The sequence below is a fragment of the Globicephala melas genome, chromosome 1 (assembly GCF_963455315.2).
Source record: "Globicephala melas chromosome 1, mGloMel1.2, whole genome shotgun sequence".
In the NCBI taxonomy this organism is placed as follows: domain Eukaryota; kingdom Metazoa; phylum Chordata; class Mammalia; order Artiodactyla; family Delphinidae; genus Globicephala; species Globicephala melas.
In genome coordinates, this window is record NC_083314.1 from 72,333,489 (window position 1) to 72,351,772 (window position 18,284).

Genomic DNA, 18,284 nt, shown 5'->3' on the forward strand with positions numbered 1-18,284 from the left:
CAGAGTCTGATGGCCCCCAGAACTCTCTCACCCGCCATTGCCCTGGGAATCTAGGTGGGCCTCACTTTGATTGTGTTTTATCTCCTGTCTTCGGGCTGCACTTTCTCCATGGGTAAGGAAAGGTGTGAAATTGTTGCCTCTATCTCAAGAGCATCGATTTCTACACCTTCCCTCCAAAGAGTCCTGTTCCTCCAGCCTATTCCTCCTTATTTCATGTGCATGCTGTCCCCCTTTCCAGAAGACCCCAGTGCTGCATTTTCCTGGATCTCCCTTTCTCTGGCTAGAGAGTGCTGGCCAGCAAGGGGGCTTATTTTTTGGAAGGGGATCGGGCGAAAACTCCCTCAGGAACCAGCTCTTCCCAAACCCCCACTTGCCTTGGAAATAGGGGCCCAAACCCAAGTCCCCTGGAACTCAACTCACAGCGTGTGGAGAGGAGAGTAGCCGGCAGCAGAGACCCCTGGGGGTGTAGCGTCCATGCCCCTGACACCGCCTCCCCCCCTACCCCAGCCCCCTTGGAGGGTGGGAGCCGCAGGCACCGCTGTTTCTCCTAAATGTAGCGGCAGCTCTGACTAGGACTTGCTATCTGTGTCATCCGCACTTCCCAGGCTCCCCTGCTCCTCTCCTGTTTCCACAGCAACCAGTCTGGCGACAGCTCTAGAGCATCCCCCTCCCCTCCCCAGTCCTGGGTACCACTAGAGGCTGATCCATACGCCATAGCTATTTTTAGCCAAAGTTCCTCCTCCTGGACAACTCAGAGCTCGCCTCTTCACCCCCTGAGGAAAACAAAACAAAAAAGAAAAAAAGAAAAGCTAGCATGCTGACTCTTTCCTAAGAAGCTCCTTGCTCTGGGAAAATACAGGCCTTGATGTGTTTGGGAATAAGGCATTTGGTTTCCTAGGGATTCACCTCCAGCCGGGCTTCTGGGTGCATGTGCTGCTCTCCGGTCAGGCCTGCCATCACAGTCTCCGTTTTTGGAGAGGTCACCCTGATCCAGAAGAAGGTAGCTAGAGGGAAAAGAGGTCCACCCAAGGAAGGGAGGTAGGGTCAGAGGTGCTAATCTTTGTCACTGATTTGTGATGTGACCCAGAGGAATCACTTCCCTTCCCTCAGCCACAGTCGCTCCATCTTTCACAAGACGTGGACGTGTGCAAATAGCCCTTTCTGCCTACTTTACAGGGTGTGCAGATCGAACGAGGGAATGTAAATAGAAGGGCTTTGAGGAGTGGTTTCTTAACAGCAAAAGGTCTAGAAACAACCCAAACGTCCAACAGAGAGAAAAGGCTAGTTGAGGGCTTACTAACTCTTCATTCAACAAATTTTTGTGGAGCCCACGTGCCAGGTAATGTGCTAGGTGGGGCTGGTTACAGAAGTGGATAAGTCCCTGGCCGCCAGGAGCTCATGGTCCAGTGGGGGAGAAAGATCCGTAAGCACAGAATACTAACACTACTACTGAGAACTGACTGAGCATCAGCTCTGAGCTAGACACGCGCCGTATTCAACAACCCTGGGCGATACCCTATGAGACAGGTATTATTTTCTCTACTTATAGATGAGAAAATTAAAACTGAAAAACGTGAAGTGATTTACCTAATGTCACAGAGTTGGATATCGGCAGAGAAGTAGTCACACTCATACACCTGTGTCACACCCCCGTGCTCCGCTCCCTTGGTGATGCAATATTTGTGGCAAAGCAATATAATCAGTTACTATGTTCATATATGTAAATGTGCATGCAGGTACACTGTTACATAAAAACCAGGACATGAAAGTCTTCTTTTTTATTTTTGCCCGCAGCACCACACGTCTTGCAGGATCCCAGTTCCCCAACCAGCGATCAAACCTGTGCCCCCTGCAGTGGAAGCGTGGAGTCCTAACCACTGGACCGCCAGGGAATTCCCCAAAGTATTCTTATAAACTGATCATAACTGTACAGAAATAGCTTTAGGAATACTGATAAAAATCAGGAAAAAAAAATTGGAGAAATGGAAATACTTCAATGTTTATTTTCCCCAGGGAAATAATCAAAAGCAGAGAGTGGTAGACGAATGCCAGGTGTTGCTAGTATCAGCATTATTATACCCAAGATATTGATCAGTTCTCCAGCTGCCTTAAAGTTGGAACAGGAAGATGTGAGCTAGAGAAGCAGGACGATATAGCAATGGATACCAGCAGGTGAGAAGTTCCTGGAATGGCCTGGCAAGGTGGAAAAGGTGGTGCTGAGTAATATAGTCTCAGGAGGCAGTGTCCTGGGTTCAACCCCCAACTCTGTCCCCTATCAGCTGGGTGACTTTGAGCAAGTTACTTAACCTCTCTGACCAGTTTCTTCATCTAAGAACTGAGAACAGCTGTATTATCCATCTCTGGGGGATTGTCATGAGGATTATATGAGGCAGTGGTGGCACATTGTAAGTACTCAGTAGATACTAGCTATGGTCTTCCTTCTTCTCCTCATCATCGTCTTCATCCCAGGCATCTCCTGAAATCTCCACCTACCCTGTGCCACCTTCCTCTGTGCTGGTGCCACCCAGTGAGACCTGCAGGGGGCACTCCTGGTACACCGCCCTCCTCTCCCAGCCCTCTCGCCTGTGTTTCTTGTTCCAAGTGGAAATATCGAGTTTTCAGCCCGAGATTGGCATCAGGAGGGCTGTTAAAGCCCCAGTCAACATCCCCGTCTCCTGGGCCTGGCCCTGTCACCTGAGCCTTGGGACTGCTAGCCTGCCCTTCTCTGTCCTGCCAAGCAGCTGCTCACGTTGGTTCCACTGTGCCAGGAGCTCAGAGAGAAGAAACCAAACTCCTGGGCAAGAACGTATTTGCATAGAACTGGCCCCATTTCCTGGAGGGGGAAATCACAGGGCTGGCAGCGTCCTCCGGAAGATGTATCAGCCAGCCCCCTGCCTCAGTGCAGGCTGCCTTGAGCGCGGCCTTCCTGACAAAGGAGAACACCACCCCCTCCCCTGCTTTATGGATCCGGCAGGTCCTGGACTTTGCCTGGTATCTAACCTCAATTCTTTGTTTATCATTGAACTTGAACAGAGTGAGGGAAAAACATGTTTTCTGAGGTACCAGGATACAGAAAAAGAAGCAGGATCCTAGCTTTCAGGTATTATGAAGTAAAGAAAGCAACTTTACGAGGAGTCAATGAAATATGTCAGTACAGTTGTGACAATGGGAGATTGGGTTTGGAACTGGAGAATCTTGAGGGCAGGATGGGCACAGCTGGGGCCACATTGCTGGTCTATAAAGAACCTTGGTACAAGGTAGAAAAAAGGAACCCCCTCTGGGCAGATGCACTCCTTATGGCATGTAGCAAGTGGTACTTCGGCATAAGAATAAAATAAAAAGGGGAATCCCTCCAGTAGACACGGCTCCAAGCCATGATGCAAGGAACGGCAAACTGAACATGGTTCAGTCCTCAGTTTTCCCCCACAGTGGGTGCCTTAATGCAGTGCACAAACTGTACAACTGTATGTGGCAGTCTTGGGATCAACCAATCTGGGAAGATTTCCTTGAGCAATATCATGAGACTTCTTAGGTAAAAGGTTGGAGGTGGGAGAGGAAGCATGATGGGGAATACAGGAGATGGCTGAGGATATGAACTTAATGGAGCAGGGAGGCCAATCAGTAGATTATAACAATTTCTATAAATTCAAGGGAGATGGGGCACTAGAAAACTCAGAGCAGAGGGAGCATAGGTTTGCAGGAGTGAAATGTGGCTGGATATTAGAGTGAAATGGGGAGAAGCAGAGCACAGATCCAGGACACATGGAGCCCCACTGGGCTTCTGAGGCTGCGGGCTTTGCTGGTCTCCTGGCTGAGTTCAGGAGAGCAAAAGGATCAGAACCTTCTCATACACAGGTCTATCTTGCTTTATAGGACTGGAGGAAGTAGACCAGGATCTAAAAGTCATGGACGTTAGAGGTAGTCCAGAATTAATCCTCACTTTACAGGTAAGGGATGCATCCCAGGCAAATTACAGACAAGGATGGGTCCCAAGTACTTTACAGGTAAGGGATGGGCCCCAAGAGCATAGACAGAACTAAGACCCAGGCCTCCTGGCTCCTGGTCCCTGGTTGTTTCTTTATTCCCTGTTGCCTCCCTCCTACCACAGTATATTGGGTGTTTCAATAGAATTTCTGTCCATTGGACCCAATTAGAAAGGTACCTAGTTAAACCACCTAGTTAAAGAAATTCTGGATAGAACCCTTTGGTAATGTGATTAAGCATCCCCTAACTTATGTCTTATAAATGTGAGTTCTTGTAAATCACGTTTACTGAAAGGAGGTGGTATACCTAAATAATGATCCATTCATGACTTGGTAGGGGGGTGTAGCTCAGTCCCTCTCTTGGATTTCTCCTCTGTGGTCACGATTATCCAGCTATTAGGTGCCCTACTACTAATGGAAATTGTTCAGCCTTGTGGGGCCCGAATACTAAAATGCCCCTTGGAATCCTGTGGTGGGCGTTGTCAGTATCTCTATTTCCAGCCGATCCCTCTGACTGTGAAATGTTGCCTATTCTGAGCCTCCTCATGCCTCCTGACCCAAAGCTTCCCTCATCCCTTCCGTCCGCACTGGCTTTTCCCAGCAGAAGCCCCTCATACTGCTGCCCACTTGTGGATTCTCCTTCCCAAACAAGTTATTCACCCCTTACTGTCCTCTGTGCTCTGAAGGAGCCCCTGCCCTATTACAAATGAGGTAAAAGAAGAGATGAGGCCAAAGTTGGGAGGAGGGAGTTAGAAAGGAGCAACTGAGAATAAGAAAGACAGAACTTGCTAAAGTGAGGAAACAGGGGTGTCCTTAAAAAGAGATGGTTCCCCTAACTGCCATTTTCTGTGGGAACACTGGACATCGCAACCCTGGCAAATTTTTCATACCGATGTGTGCTCATATGGACAAGTTTATGTTTCAACTATGCAAAATCACTCTAGTGTTACCTCGAGACAAGCTTTGGAGTTCAACGTGCGTGGATTCAAATTCCAAATCGAACACTTTCTAGCTATGTTACCATAGGCGAGCTGCTGAAACTCTCTGAACCACAGTTTCTCCATCTCAAGTAATATGTATATCTTGTGTAGTAAACACTCAAAAATATGAATGTCCTATGCCATTTATTATTGATTTCCTATTGGGCTCCTGGTGACTGTTCTAGGACTTCTTTCTTTTGTAAAAAGACCTCGAAATTAAAAACTGACATTTGATATGTAGAAAGGAATGTATACATGATGGATATCTGTGTATATGCTATAAAACGTAATTTAAGAACAAAAGCTCGATTTAAATCACTCTTGTAAAATTAGAAACTTACAGTGCCGTTCAAGCTATCTGTGTCTTTTTCCACAACCTCTGCACACCTGCTGTTATGGAACTTCTAAATGCTTTCTAATTGCTCAGTCCCACTGCCACCCTGAGTTTCAGTAAATGGCTCTTTTGAACTACAGAAGAGTGAAAACCATTTGGAAGGAACTTCTGCAGAGACTCCTTCACCACCAGGTATCTCTTTCTGCTCCTGCCCTTTGATTCTTTCTTCCCTCCTCTCTCAGAGGAGTACTCCAAATGTCGAGCTGAGGAGTTTGGACTGCGACCTGCAAGCAAGGGCCACCAGTTTGGGGTTTTGATCCAAGGGCACAGGGACTGACATTGTGAATACAGGTTACCTCTTCCTTTGAGACTAGAGAGAAGGGTGAAGGGCGGGTCAAGGTCCTGGGCTGCTAGTGACCTTCCTGATCCTGACAGTAGCCATGAAAGGAGAAAGGATATCCTAGAGACATAGAACAAAGGGAGACTTGACAGAATTTGGTGGTTTTGTTGACATGTCAGTGGATGGAACATAGGGTAAGGGTGAAGAGTGAAGATGATTTTTAGCTTTTTAATCTGATCAACTGGGAGGAACACAGAAGTAAGGAAGGAAGTCATGAGAACTCCCAGCCTTGAGGAGGAAGAGGATGAGTTCAGTTTGGAGCCTGTCCAGCTGGGAGTGGAAATCCCCTGCCAGCCACTGGAACTGTGGAGGTAATGCTCTAAAGAGAGCCTAAGGCTGAAGGTAGAGATTTGGGTATAACTCAGGAACGATAGTTGGAGCCATGTAAGTGACGAAGGGTCCAGGAGCAGGACATGGAAAGAGAACGTAAGACTGAACCTTGGGTGTTGGAGGAGGAAACAGCTGTAGGTTGGAGTGCATAGGGGCAGTGGAAGAAGATGAGGCTGGAATGGCACCAGGTCCAGGTCATAAGAGGCCTTCTGTTCCATGGTTAGGAATTTGGACTTTACTTATAGACAATGGGCAGTCTATGGAAAGCTTAAATCGGGAAGTGACACAGTCAGATTGGTGTTTCAGAGAGATCGGTGTTTCTTCTTAAATGAAGGATTTCATGATCTGACAGATTATTAGAGTGGAGAAAGACTAGAGGTAGGCATTAGAAGGCTGCTGTAGTAATCCTGGTGAGAGGTGATGGGGTCCTGGACCACTGGCATGATGATGAGATGGAGAGGAAGGGAGTGGGATTTATGTGATTCAGAAAGTAGATGCATTGATTAGATGAGGGAGATGGGGTGAGGAAGAATGAAGTCTAGGATTGCTGCCATGTTTCCTCTTGAGTCAAACCATTTTGTTCACCTGCAGATTAGTGTTCCTACAATTCTGCTCTACCTTTGTCTCCCCTCTGCTCAAGAAAACTTCATTTACTCTCCATTGCCTTCAGAGCTGACCATGAATGGGCACAGCTCTATACTTACTAGAGGTCTTCCCCCACCACAAACGCTACGCTTACCTTCAGCCCAGTGGCCCCCCACCCCCGCCATGGGGGCTATTTGAAATGGACATTTACCCATCATAGGGCGTCTAGAGGCTGAACTGAACTAAAATGTCAAGTGCCTTTCCTCTTTTTCCCCCCACTATGTATATCAACTCAATATGATAATACTGGTTACCGATTAGTAGTTAAATATCTACGATGAGCAAAAATGGGGAAATAAATGTTTTCTTCCTTAATACATGCCAAGAGTGGGAGATTGTGGATAAAAACCTCTCAAAACATGGATTCAGATAATGAAAGAAGTCCTTCGTGTTGAAAAGGTTGAGAACCACCACTCCGTATTCTGGTCCAGTGGACCACTTTGCTGCTGTTTCCCAAGCAGACTTGTATTTTTCCTGTCCTCCCAGGACTTTGTGAATGCAGTTACCTCTGCCTTAAATGCCCTCCCCACCGTCTCCCCGTACCTGAATCCTCTGCATTCTTTAGGGGCCTTATCGGATGGATGTCACGTCTGTCCTCCCACATCTGCAGGACCCCCTAAGTAGAGTGATCTTTCCCTTTCTGCTGCCTCCAGCACCTCCTGGGCACTTGGGCTGCGTGTTCTGCCCTCTCTCAGACCAAGCCACTGCAAGTGGGAATGATGTCTGCGCATTTCGCATCCAGGACCTCACCCTGCACTTAGAAAATGGCAAACAGCATGGAAATGGTGCTGAAGGATATAACCCCGTAGTCCCGAGCCCGCCCCTTCGGCGCTGCCTGTCGGGCAACTGGGCCGGTCCTGAATTCATTTCCACCTCATTAACTCGGCCCCAGGTCCGCCTCCGCCTGCTCCCGCTCTCGTTCCCCATCCCTGACACGACAGCCTCCTTTTTCTTCCTTCTCTCTTCCCCTGTCATCTTGCCAGCTCGGCTTCTATCGCTTCGCCTATCGTCTCTCTATTTCTCCCTGAGTCTGTCTGGGTCTCTGTCTTTGGGTGTTGCTCTCCGTCCTGCTCCTCCAGCTGTCTGGGGCTCTGCTTCGTTGCCCCTACGCCCCACCCCCTGCCCAGTCCCCTCCAATCCCGGCAGCTCGGGCCTGGCGCTCCACATTCCCATTGGCCTGTCTGGAGCCCCCCGCCCCCGCCCGCCCGGCCCCTCCAGGTCCCTCAGTTCACGCAAAGTTTGGCTCTGCGCTGCGGAGGGAGGGGGCGGCCCGGCCCGGCCCAGCTCTGCCCCCGGCCGGCCCGACCCCGGCCCCGGCCCCAGGACCAGCCCTTATCTGATCCCGGCTCCGAGTTTAAGAGTCCTGGCCCTGCCCGTCGCACAGCTCCGTTCCTCACGCCTGCCCGCCCCGTCTGTCCGTCTGTCCCGCTGCCCATCCGAGGGGCCACTCCACCCCGGACCCAAGGTAAGACCCTGGCCCTGATGAAGGAGTGCTGCCGCCGCAGCGGGGGTCCTGTCCACCTCACTCTCCAGAGATACCGGGGCCCCCAGCCCCTAGGTCCCTACCCTGACTTGCCTCAGTGGTACCGTCCTATTCCCCAGCCTCCCACCGGAGCGGCCCCAAACGGAGCCTTATAGGAAGGGCTCATCAAGAAGGAAACTTTCCCAAACTGGTCACCTCAGCACTTTCAGCTAAGAAAGGGGCTTTCCTAATGCTCCTTCCTATTGGGCAGACCTGCAGTTGCATCACAGCCCTCCAACTAAATACAGTGACCACCACATATAACCATGCACCCTCACAGGCACTGCAGACAGTGCCCCCTCTTCCCGGGATCATCAGGTTACTCCCACTCCCATGCCCAGCCCCTTTTCCCCCTCCCCATGATGTGACATTCACATAGCGACACTCACTGATCACTAGTTCACACAGGGGAAGAAAACACCTACAGCTCAGGTTAGGGAGATGTAGTAGCCTGGTGTGACGGGGACCCCTGCCCTCCCAGTTTCTTCCCTTCATTCCAACTTGCCTCCCACTTCAAGACACCTCTCCCCATTACAACCCTCCGCCCCTCGCCACAGCTGTTTCACACTGAGATCACCTGGAGGAGAGCAGCAGGGTCACCTCTGCTAGAGAAAGAAGGGCAGATTGGGTTCTATAACATCCACCCTCCAGGTGAGACGCCCCTTCCCCATCCCATCCCTTCTCCCCATCAGGAACTAACCAAGGGCACCTGCGTTAGGAAAGAGACCGGTTGGAACTTCCTGATTTGAGGGAGAAGCGTTGAGCCCCAGGATGCATGGAAGGACAAAACTGGGGACGCGTGCGCGTAGGACCTCTTGTATCTTGAGATCTCATGCTTGTTAACGAAGGGCCCCAGGCACAGCGAGGCAGATGGAGAAGTGGGGGTGCGGAAGAAGCCAGTACAGATTTGGACCCCAAAGGGGGCCTAGGCTGAAAGCCTGATTCTGTTGCTTATCGATACGTATTCTGGCTAAAGATTTCTGGCCCGTCTGCCTTGGCCATGGTGCTTGAAATTTTTTTCCCCACCAGAACTGCTTTAGGCATTTCTGGATGGGAGGGAGATGATGATGGGAGACTTGGTGCGCTTCTGTGAGGAGTGACACTTGTTTAGGCGTGACGAGGGCCTGGAGTGGGTATCAGGAAACCAGTCTGAGAAGGGACCAGAAGCTACTCTGAATTCCATTCAGTTTCATCTTGAAATGCTGTTGCTAATCTCCAAGGATTTCTGTTCTGTTACGCGTTCCTGGCATGATGGTGGGTACCATCCTGTGCAGGGCTTGTTAATTCCTCATGGTATAGGCTGGGTACAGGGGACCAAGTGTAGAAGCAGCCAAGTGTCCTGGCTTATAGCTAGTTCTTCAGGGAGGAGGAAATGAGGGAGGAGGGGGAGGGAAGGCATCATGCCAGGGAGAGGGGCCAGGGCTGATCTGCAGAGGCAACAGGCATGGCCCAGGCAGTGCCAACTCCTCTTCCCCGCCCTCCAGTCCTTTGGTGGTGGTGGCGAGGGAGGGAGAGAGGGGGTGTTGGGGGGTGATCTGGGCCAGTCCAGCCTCCCAAAGCCTTTGCCAACCTGGGTCCTGAAAGAAGCTGCTGTTTTCTGAGCCATCCCCCCGCCCCCCACCCCGAGTGGAGCAGCCAACTTGTCTCAGTGGATATCAAATGGCAACGACTCCACTGAGTGGAGAGGGCTGGCGGGGGCAGGGTTAGGGTCCCAATCCTTCTGTGGTTCTAATGCAGAATCCCACTGCTGCCCCCTACCCTGAGGGAAAAAAATCTGTCTGCCCAACATCTGCCCTACATGCGGTCTGTGGACACATACGTGTGTGTGGGAGGGTTAGTTGTCCAACTCCTGGCATCCCTCACCTCCTCCCTGTGCCCCACTGAACGGCGCCCCCTCCCCACACCTGCACCTCTGTGCACGAGCTCGTCTATAACTCCAGCCTGGTTGGCTTGGGCTAGAAGGGAAGGGCGTGGCAGAAGACCCAGGGGCTTCCTTCCCTGGTCCTCCTTAGGGACCAGAGAGGCTGGGACACTTGGATCTGGGTGGGCTTAGATCAAGTCCTCTGGGGTCATGCCCGAATTGATGGAATAAGGGGTTTAGGGCTCTGGGGGGTGGGGGGTGAGTCATGCAGAAAGACCCACTTCTACAGAGGAGAAAAGACCCCCTGCATCTTTTAGCAAAATGCTTGGTTTCTGCACACAAGATGGAAGATAGGCCGAACCTCCTGGCGTCAGTGGCGAGGGAAAGAGATGTTGGGCAGTGGAGCCCCTCAACTTTCCTGCCAAGGGTTATTTAGGACGGAAGGAGAAAAGCTCCAGTCTCCCTCCCCTCCCCGGCCTAGATTCTTCTCTTGCCTGACTGGTCAGTGCTACTGTCCGGGTTAATGCCAGACTGTCCAGGATGGTGGTGAGGCCCTGGAAGGGGCAGAGAGAAGGGACAGTCCAAGGCACACTGCTAAGATGAAACTGCAGAAAGATTAGAGATGGGAGATCTGGAATCCAAGTGTTTTAGCACCCAGTGAAGGCTGGTTGGCAGGGGCGGCTCTTGGGAATCAGAGCTTTCTGAGTTTACCACATCGCCCTGTCTCTTCCACAGTCTGCGTTCAATGCTTTTCTCCCTTCATCCAAGTTTAATATACGTGTTGCCACCATTTTCATGGAGACAGTGCATCTGAGTGGCCCCTCTTCATCCCCTCGCCACATCAGAAGCTTGAAAGGGCACAGAGAAAGGGATTATGGGAAAAAGTCTCCCGTGGGTGTCTGCCAGCTGGGAGCTGGATTTGAGGTGGGGGAGAAGGGAGGGACTGGCTCTGGAATGCAGGAGAGAAGCGAAAACTGAACGGGGTGGCCTGGAGAAAGAGGCTGGACAAGCATGGGCTTCAGAGGACTGAATTAGCACTTCAGACCCCTAAAAAGGTGTCGCATAGAAGGAGTGGATATGGCCATTCTGCTCCCCTTCCAATGGCAGAAGACCTGGGGAAAGGATTGGGGCTGCAGCTTGAAGGACTTAGGCTAGATTTCAGGAAGCAGGTCCATAAAAGGAAAGAGATCCGAAATGGAGTTTGGGAAAGAGAGGCAGACCACCTTCTGGACCCAAACTAAAACAAACCCACCCCCAACAAAAAAAGCCCATCATTGGGGGCTTCCCTGGTGGCGCAGTGGTTGAGGGTCCGCCTGCCGATGCAGGGGACACGGGTTCGTGCCCCGGTCCGGGAAGATCCCACATGCCGTGGAGTGGCTGGGCCCATGAGCCATGGCCGCTGAGCCTGCGCGTCCCGAGCCTGTGCTCCGCAACAGGAGAGGCCACAACAGTGAGAGGCCCGCGTACCGCAAAAAAAAAAAAAAAAAAAAAAAAAAAAAAGCCCATCCTTAAGGCTTGTGAGGGGGAGCTGTGAAGCTCAGAGAAGCGCACGGATTATTGCAACAGTTGTCAAGAGGCTTCTTCTGGAGGGAAAGTGCGACCCCACAGTGCTGTCTCAGGGCTCCTTTCTGTTGTCTGAGAGGCAGAGGCGTAGTGGTTAAGAGCACAGCCTTGGAGTCAGACTTCCTGGGTTTAAAATCCTGCTTTCACTGCTTAGTAGCTACAAATGTCTCCTCAGCCTTACAATGGGGCTAATTATAGTTGAGTATTAAAAGACTCGATATTTGTAAAGGGCTTGGAGTGGTGCTCAACATGTTAAAAATAAAAAGTGCAGTTGTTGGCTGCTACGGTTCTCCCACCTCTGACTCTTTCTACTCCCTCATCTTGCCTGGCTCCTGGGCCTGCTGCAGCCCTTCTCTGTGGCTTTTCTGAGGTCTGTCCTAGGTCTCTGTCTCTCCGCCCTTCTAGAGTTTGGGAAGGTGGGAGAATTATCAAGTCGTTTAAGATGAGGTTCCTGTCTTCATTCCAACAAGCTGGGTGTTGCCTGGGTCTCCACGCCCCTGGGCCCTTCTTTCCATGAGTTTTCACCAAGCAGATGTGTTGTCTCCAACTTGGATTCGATAAATGTAACCGAGCTGCTGGGCTTCCCTAAAATAGTCTCTTTCCCCGTCTGGGTGACTTACGTCTTCCAGCCAAAGACACCAGCTTCTCTCTACCCTGACATCTCACCCCTGTCCCTCCATGGCCCTGCCTCTTTCCTCCCTGCCTGCATTTCCCCCACAACTCCGCTCAGGTGTGTGAGTCCATCTCTTCTCTGCCCCCTGATCAGCCTGTTCATCCCGTGAGCCTGGGTGGCCTCCTTAATGATCTTCCTAACTTCCACCTTTCTTTCTCCTTGATTCCCTCTTTACTCCACACAGAATTATCCCTGGAACTGTCGTCATGAAGCATCAGTTTTATCTTGCCCCTTTGCTACTCAGACGTCTCTGTGGGTTTTCAGATGAAAACTCCCAATCACAGTCTTCAAGATACTTTATATCAACCTTTCTCCCATCCCCTCCAGTTCCCCTATCTTTTGGGACCCCCATCAATTCAGACCTTGTTCTGGGGGAGCATATCCCATGGCAATCCCTGAGCCACACCCCTTCCACCCTGGGCCCTCACACAGGCCTACCCCTCCAAGTCCTGCCCCTCCTGCAAATCTCCATCCTTCTGTTTCCCTGTCTGCTCTGCCATCTTGTACCCCTTCTCCTCAGCATCCTGCCTGTTCCTTGTCCTTCGTGTCTATGAATTTGCCCAGGATGACCTGGACAGTGGTAATGTTGGAGGGGACATCCTGTCTCCTACCATAACAGGAGCTCCTCTAGGGTGGGGCCTACACCCCTGTCAGATTGTCGACTCCCTGAAGCAAAGGCATCTCTTCCCTCCCTGGACCCCTCTGCCCCCAGGGCACAGACTGTCTACTGACCAGCTTGACTCTAGGTAGGAAACCTTTCTGGTTGCTAATTCTGAGGGAGGACCCTGACTTCAGAGGTTTAGGAGTGTCCTAGACTAGGGTATATGTAAGACTCTATTATCCAACTCTCTAGGGAACCTCCAGAGAAACTCCTCTCCTGCTAAACTCCCCATCCTGTGGAGACAGTTTTACCCTAAGATTATAAGCAGCAGATTAAGCGCTGCTGGCCCAAACACAAAAATCCACGTGGGTATCCACAGAACCTTTCTCTCCTCGCCAGGGAGGTCTGCTCCTGCCTGATGCTGGGCTTGTCAGTGGGCGTCTGGAGTGGGAAAGGGGCAGAGGCCAGAGTCCAGTCTGGGACAGCCCCGTTGTCTGCAGCATACCTCTGGGTGGGAGCCTGCAAGCTGGGAGACATGTGGGCATAGCTCTCAAGTCGGGTTTGGCCTGACCTTTTAGCGATATATCCTCAGCTCCACCCCCATCCTTTTCCCAACCACAAGACCCGGGCACACACCTTCTTCCCACATCTAAATCTCCCTGGTTGACCCTCTGTAAAAAAGACATGGGCAATGGCAAGAGGAAAGGGCGAGGATGTCTGAGTCTAGGGCAGTGGTTCTCAAACTTTTTGGTCTCAGGACCCCTTCACATCTTAAAAATTATTGAAGACTGAAAAGCGCTTTTGTTCACGTGGATTACATTGATAGGTTAGAAATGGGAGGAAACTTAAAATATGCATTCATGCATTTAAAAATAACAGCAATAAACCCGTTTTGCATGTCAATTTAGATGACTTTTTTTTTGTGTGTGGTACGCGGGCCTCTCACTGTTGTGGCCTCTCCTGTTGTGGAGCACAGGCTCTGGACGTGCAGGCTCAGCGGCCATGGCTCTCGGGCCCAGCCGCTCCGCGGCATGTGGGATCTTCCCAGACCGGGGCATGAGCCCGTGTCCCCTGCATCGGCAGGCGGACTCTCAACCACTGCGCCACCAGGGAAGCCCTAGATGACATATCTTTAATGAAAAAATAGCTATATTTAAAAACAGACAAACAAAAGTTTAGTAAGTGGCATTGTCTCACATTTTCACAAATCTTTTCAATATCTGGCTTAATAGAAGACAGTTGGTGTTTCATATCTGCTTCTGCATTCAATATGTTACAATATCATATTGCAGTGTAGCTTCTGGAAAACTCCATTGAACACTCATGAGAGAATGAAAGTGAAAAGAAGCAAATAACATTAGTATTATTATGAAGATAGGCTTGACCTCATAGAGCCTCTGAAAGGGTCTCAGGACCCCCCAGGGTCCCTGGACCACACTTTGAGAATTAACTAGTCCAGAGGAACGTCAGAAAACAGTTTGGAAAAGCCCCAGGTGATTTGAACATCCTGGTTGATCTTCGTTAGCTGCCCATGGTCTTTTGAATGTTTTCACTAGGGAGGCAGTATGGGGTAGTGGTTAATCATGTGGGTCCTGGGGACAGACTACCTACTGGAGCTTGAATCTCAGTTCTACCACTCACTAGCTGTGTGACTTTGGGCAGATTATTAACATCTCTGTGCTTCGGTTGTCTCGTCTATAAGATGGAGCTTTTAAAAAAGTGCCTACTTTTTAGAATTGTTGAGAATTAGACGATGTAACGCTAGAAAAGGGCCTAGCATAGTGCTAAATAATATGAGCTCTTATTAAATACCAGAGCCTTGCCCCTGAATCCACTGCCCACGGGCCCAGGAGGCAGTGCGATGCAGAAGTGACCTTTCCCAAATTGCAGACGCGGGCTGCTTGAACCAGAGAGGAAAAGTGACTTGTGTGAGGTCCCAGGAAAAGTTAACAGGGATGTTGGGCCCTGAACCCAGGAGTTCTAACTCTTAGCCCTACACGTTCCCCACCAGACTTTTTCAGTGGGGGAAAAAAAACCCAAGGTCCTGAGAGGAGGGGAGCAGAACTTACCTTTCCCCCAGCAATCCCAAGTGTACCATCCAGGGCCAATAGGAGTAGAGCAGGAAGCCTTGAGTTGAGGGCGGGTAGCAGGGAGGGACTTCCTGACCTCAACAGCAACTGAAAAAGGAGAAAGCAAGCCAGGGGAAGGCATTCCTTAGCCCAGAAAGTTTTTCCATCTTGCCTTGTGGGGAGCAGTTCTGTAAAGCGGCCCCAGCCCTCTCTCCTAAGGGTTCCTGGCCCAGGGCAGAGGAAGTCTGGGATGGGGCAACACTGCTTCTCCTGGGGTGTCTCTTTCCTGCTCACTGCCTGCAGCCCCTTCCTGGATCATTCCCTCCTCTCAGTCTCCCAGCACTCCAGGCTCCGGGTCCCTTTCCCGGTGGCTCCTGACCCTGCCCTTTGTGCTGTGGCACCACGGGCAGTGCGTGCACCTTGGGAAGGGTGCCAGTGGGGGTGGGGATGAGGCAGATGGGGAGACAGACGAACACACCAGGGGCGAGGGTGGGAGGAGCCAGCCCTGGCTCTTTGGCCTGTCAGCCAAACCCCCCTGAGCTGGGCTGCAGGTACCACCTCGTCAGAAGCCTAAATACCCCAAACCCCAAGCACACACCCTGAGCAGAAGCATTCTGGAGGGTCAGATCCCACCAGCAGCCCCCGAGCCTGAGGAGCCTGAGGAGCCGGGGCGGGCTTAGGTTTGAGACCTTGCTGTCTATTGCTCAGTTTTTCCTCTGCCACCCACACAGTTCCCTAGAATAGATGGGAAAACTGAGGCCCAAAGTGGGTGGGGTCAGGCTGACCACGTGCTTCTTTCCAGAGTCCGGTTGGGAGGAAGGGGCCTGGCCTCCCACAGCCCCTCCTCCCCCATCCCTCCCAGTCCCCCTGGTTTTTTCCATTTGGAAAGCCCTTTTTGGCTTGTGGCAGGTTTGGGGGCCCTGGTCTAGTCTCCCTTCCCTGTCTCCTGGGCAGTGTCCCCAGGGGAGCCCCCGGGGGCTGAGATCTCTTAAGTCTCAGCCCTGCCCCACCCCCTGCCTCCACCCGCCAGGCCAGCATCCCCCCAGCCCCCGCCCCTGGGCTGTGGGACAGGGAGAGGGCCGAGGGGCTGGCTCTGAATACTAATGTCCTGCCCATTGTCAAAGCCCCTTTGTGCCCCAGAGCTCCATTGAGGCGCCTCCGGGTAGGGCACAATGGGGGCTCTGTCCCCGAGTTCCCCCAAACAGTCACCTGCTTTCAGAGCCTCCCCCCGCTCCCACCCCCACCCGCCCCAGTGTCCGGAGGGCCCAGCGAGCTTGGGGGAGTGGGGCCAGAGCCAGGGGGGATGGGCAGGCGACCCCTCCCCCCCTCCTCCCCGGGCAGGCTGGGGAGATGGGCCCAAGGCCGGGAGAGGCCCCGACTTACAGGGGGCGGGGGTGGGGCGGTCTGTGGATGGACTTGGAATGCAGGTTCCGTGAGGCCGGCCAAGGGGAAGGGGCACTCAGCCTGCCCACTCCTCGGTTCCACATGCCCGGCCGCCGCGGCCCGTGCCTTCCCGCCTCTCCTCCTCCTCCCACCACGAGGCTCATATATGCAGAGACACACAGGCACACGCTCATGCATGCGGCCCCACACACGGCTCCCGGACGCACGCCGGAGCGGATGTGCCCAGACCCAGCAGGCCAACTCAGGTACACAGACCCGCACCGGCCACTCGCATATGCACCAGCACACCCGCCCTCCATCCCCTTTGCACCCCTTCCGCCAGCCTCCAGCCTCCAGCGGCTCAGCACCAGCGCCCCAGCCCCCGACCACCCCCCACCCCGTGCCCTCGCTGCCCCCTGCTGCTCCAACACAGGTTATGACAAGTTTGCACTTGTTGTGACCTCAAGAATGTGGCCCTGGGGCGGGGAATGTCCCGCTGCTCCAGACCGCACTTGCTTATACGTTAACCACGGACACGGTCTCTGCTGAACCGTGAGCACGCCCGCCCCTCCCCCCATCCCACAGACCACAGAGAGGTTTGGTGAGCCAGGACCCCCGCCCCAGAGCGGAGCCAAACACACTGAATGGAGTCATGCGGGAATGACCAACCCCAGCCTGCCCCAGCACCGGCCCAGGGCCACCAGCCCAGGGCCACCAGCCCTTGCATCTGCCCAGTGCACTCAGGGTCACGGCCTCTCACCACCCTGTGAGGTAGATGGCCTCGTTATCATTTCCCCGTTTTATAGTAGGGCTCTGACAGGTGACATGACATATCCAGGTGGCAAGACTGGGACTCCATTCTCGAATGGAAGTCTCTTGCTGCTGGGTGTTTTTCTGGGTTGTGTTTTGCGGGGGAGGGGTCACTATGCCTCTTGGCTTCACTCAGATGACCCAACCCATGTGGAATTTTCACAGAATTATCTTTTGCCCACCTTCTTTGGGAAGAGTGGGGGCATGTTGGGGTTGGAGTGGGGGAGAACAATGGGTACAGGGACCTTAAACAGGATTCTGCATCCAGAAAGAAACTCAAAAGTTCACCTTGACCCTTGACTGCCTCTAGGCAGGGTGAGCCTACCTCCTTTCGTCTCCTACATTCCCATGGGCCCCATTCCCACCGCTGATGGATCACTGGAGAGAGGAGCCCCATGGCCTTCTTGGCCAGGGTTTGGAGTTTGAGATCTCTGTTGATTATAAGTCCTTCACAACACCCGGCTCTGACCTTCCCTGTTAATATCCTATGTCTGTATAAGGATCTATAGGGCATGTCTACGCCTCTCCTACTATTCTGGTCTGGGACATCTTCTGGAAGCCTGGAGCAGGTACCCTAAAAAGGGAAGAGATAATAATAAAAGATAAAAAAAAAAAAAAAAAAAGGGAAGAGATGGAGGGCTTACCAGGACCAGGACCCCGAGGATTTGAGGGCTGCTTGCGCGATGGTGTGCTGGGGCCTGGGGTGGTTGATGGGGTCACAGTTGCAGAAACCCCATTAGATGGAGAACTAAGCTGATGTTGGTTTGCTCATCTGCAAATGTTATCGAATGCCGATCTCCATGATGTTTCCCTTACATCAGAATTGCAAAGCCCCCTGCAGGACCCTTCTATGCCTTAACCCCACTGCTCACCTAGCACGCTCCCCCGCTGGCTGCCAGATTCTGCTGAAGCTGCGTCATCCATCTGTTTTCCTCCACGCAGGAACACTCCTCTCCCAGCCCTTATCCTCTGGTGTATTCTTCGGACTCCAAGTGCCCTTCCAAATGTCCCCTGTTGGAGAATGAGGCCTGGCCAAAGGACAATTTCAGCCCCTCCAGCTGCACTCAGGCTCGGGGGGGTGGGGGGTGGGGGTGGGGGGGACAGTGAGACAGCCACCTCTGAATCTAGTT

General features: G+C 52.3%; 2 protein-coding genes across 4 annotated transcripts in view; one reads left to right on the forward strand and one right to left on the reverse strand.

Annotated features, from left to right (window-relative positions):
* Positions 1-18,284, reverse strand: part of KCNJ9 (potassium inwardly rectifying channel subfamily J member 9) — a 56,018-nt gene that overhangs the window by 8,419 nt on the left and 29,315 nt on the right. Inside the window, exons 1-2 of one of the 3 annotated variants that reach the window (XM_060297622.1) lie at positions 18,027-18,153; positions 14,962-15,069 (exon numbers count right to left, since the gene is read on the reverse strand). The gene's annotated coding sequence lies outside the window, so the exon portion shown is untranslated. Of the gene's footprint in view, positions 1-420; positions 578-14,961; positions 15,070-18,026; positions 18,154-18,284 lie in introns of those variants that run through there. The other 2 variants (XM_060297619.1, XM_030842341.2) reach the window with 2 other exon arrangements.
* The window catches only part of KCNJ10 (potassium inwardly rectifying channel subfamily J member 10), a 30,695-nt gene continuing 20,377 nt past the window's right edge, over positions 7,967-18,284 (forward strand). The window contains exon 1 of the mRNA XM_030841942.2: positions 7,967-8,137. The gene's annotated coding sequence lies outside the window, so the exon portion shown is untranslated. The remainder of the gene's footprint in view (positions 8,138-18,284) is intronic.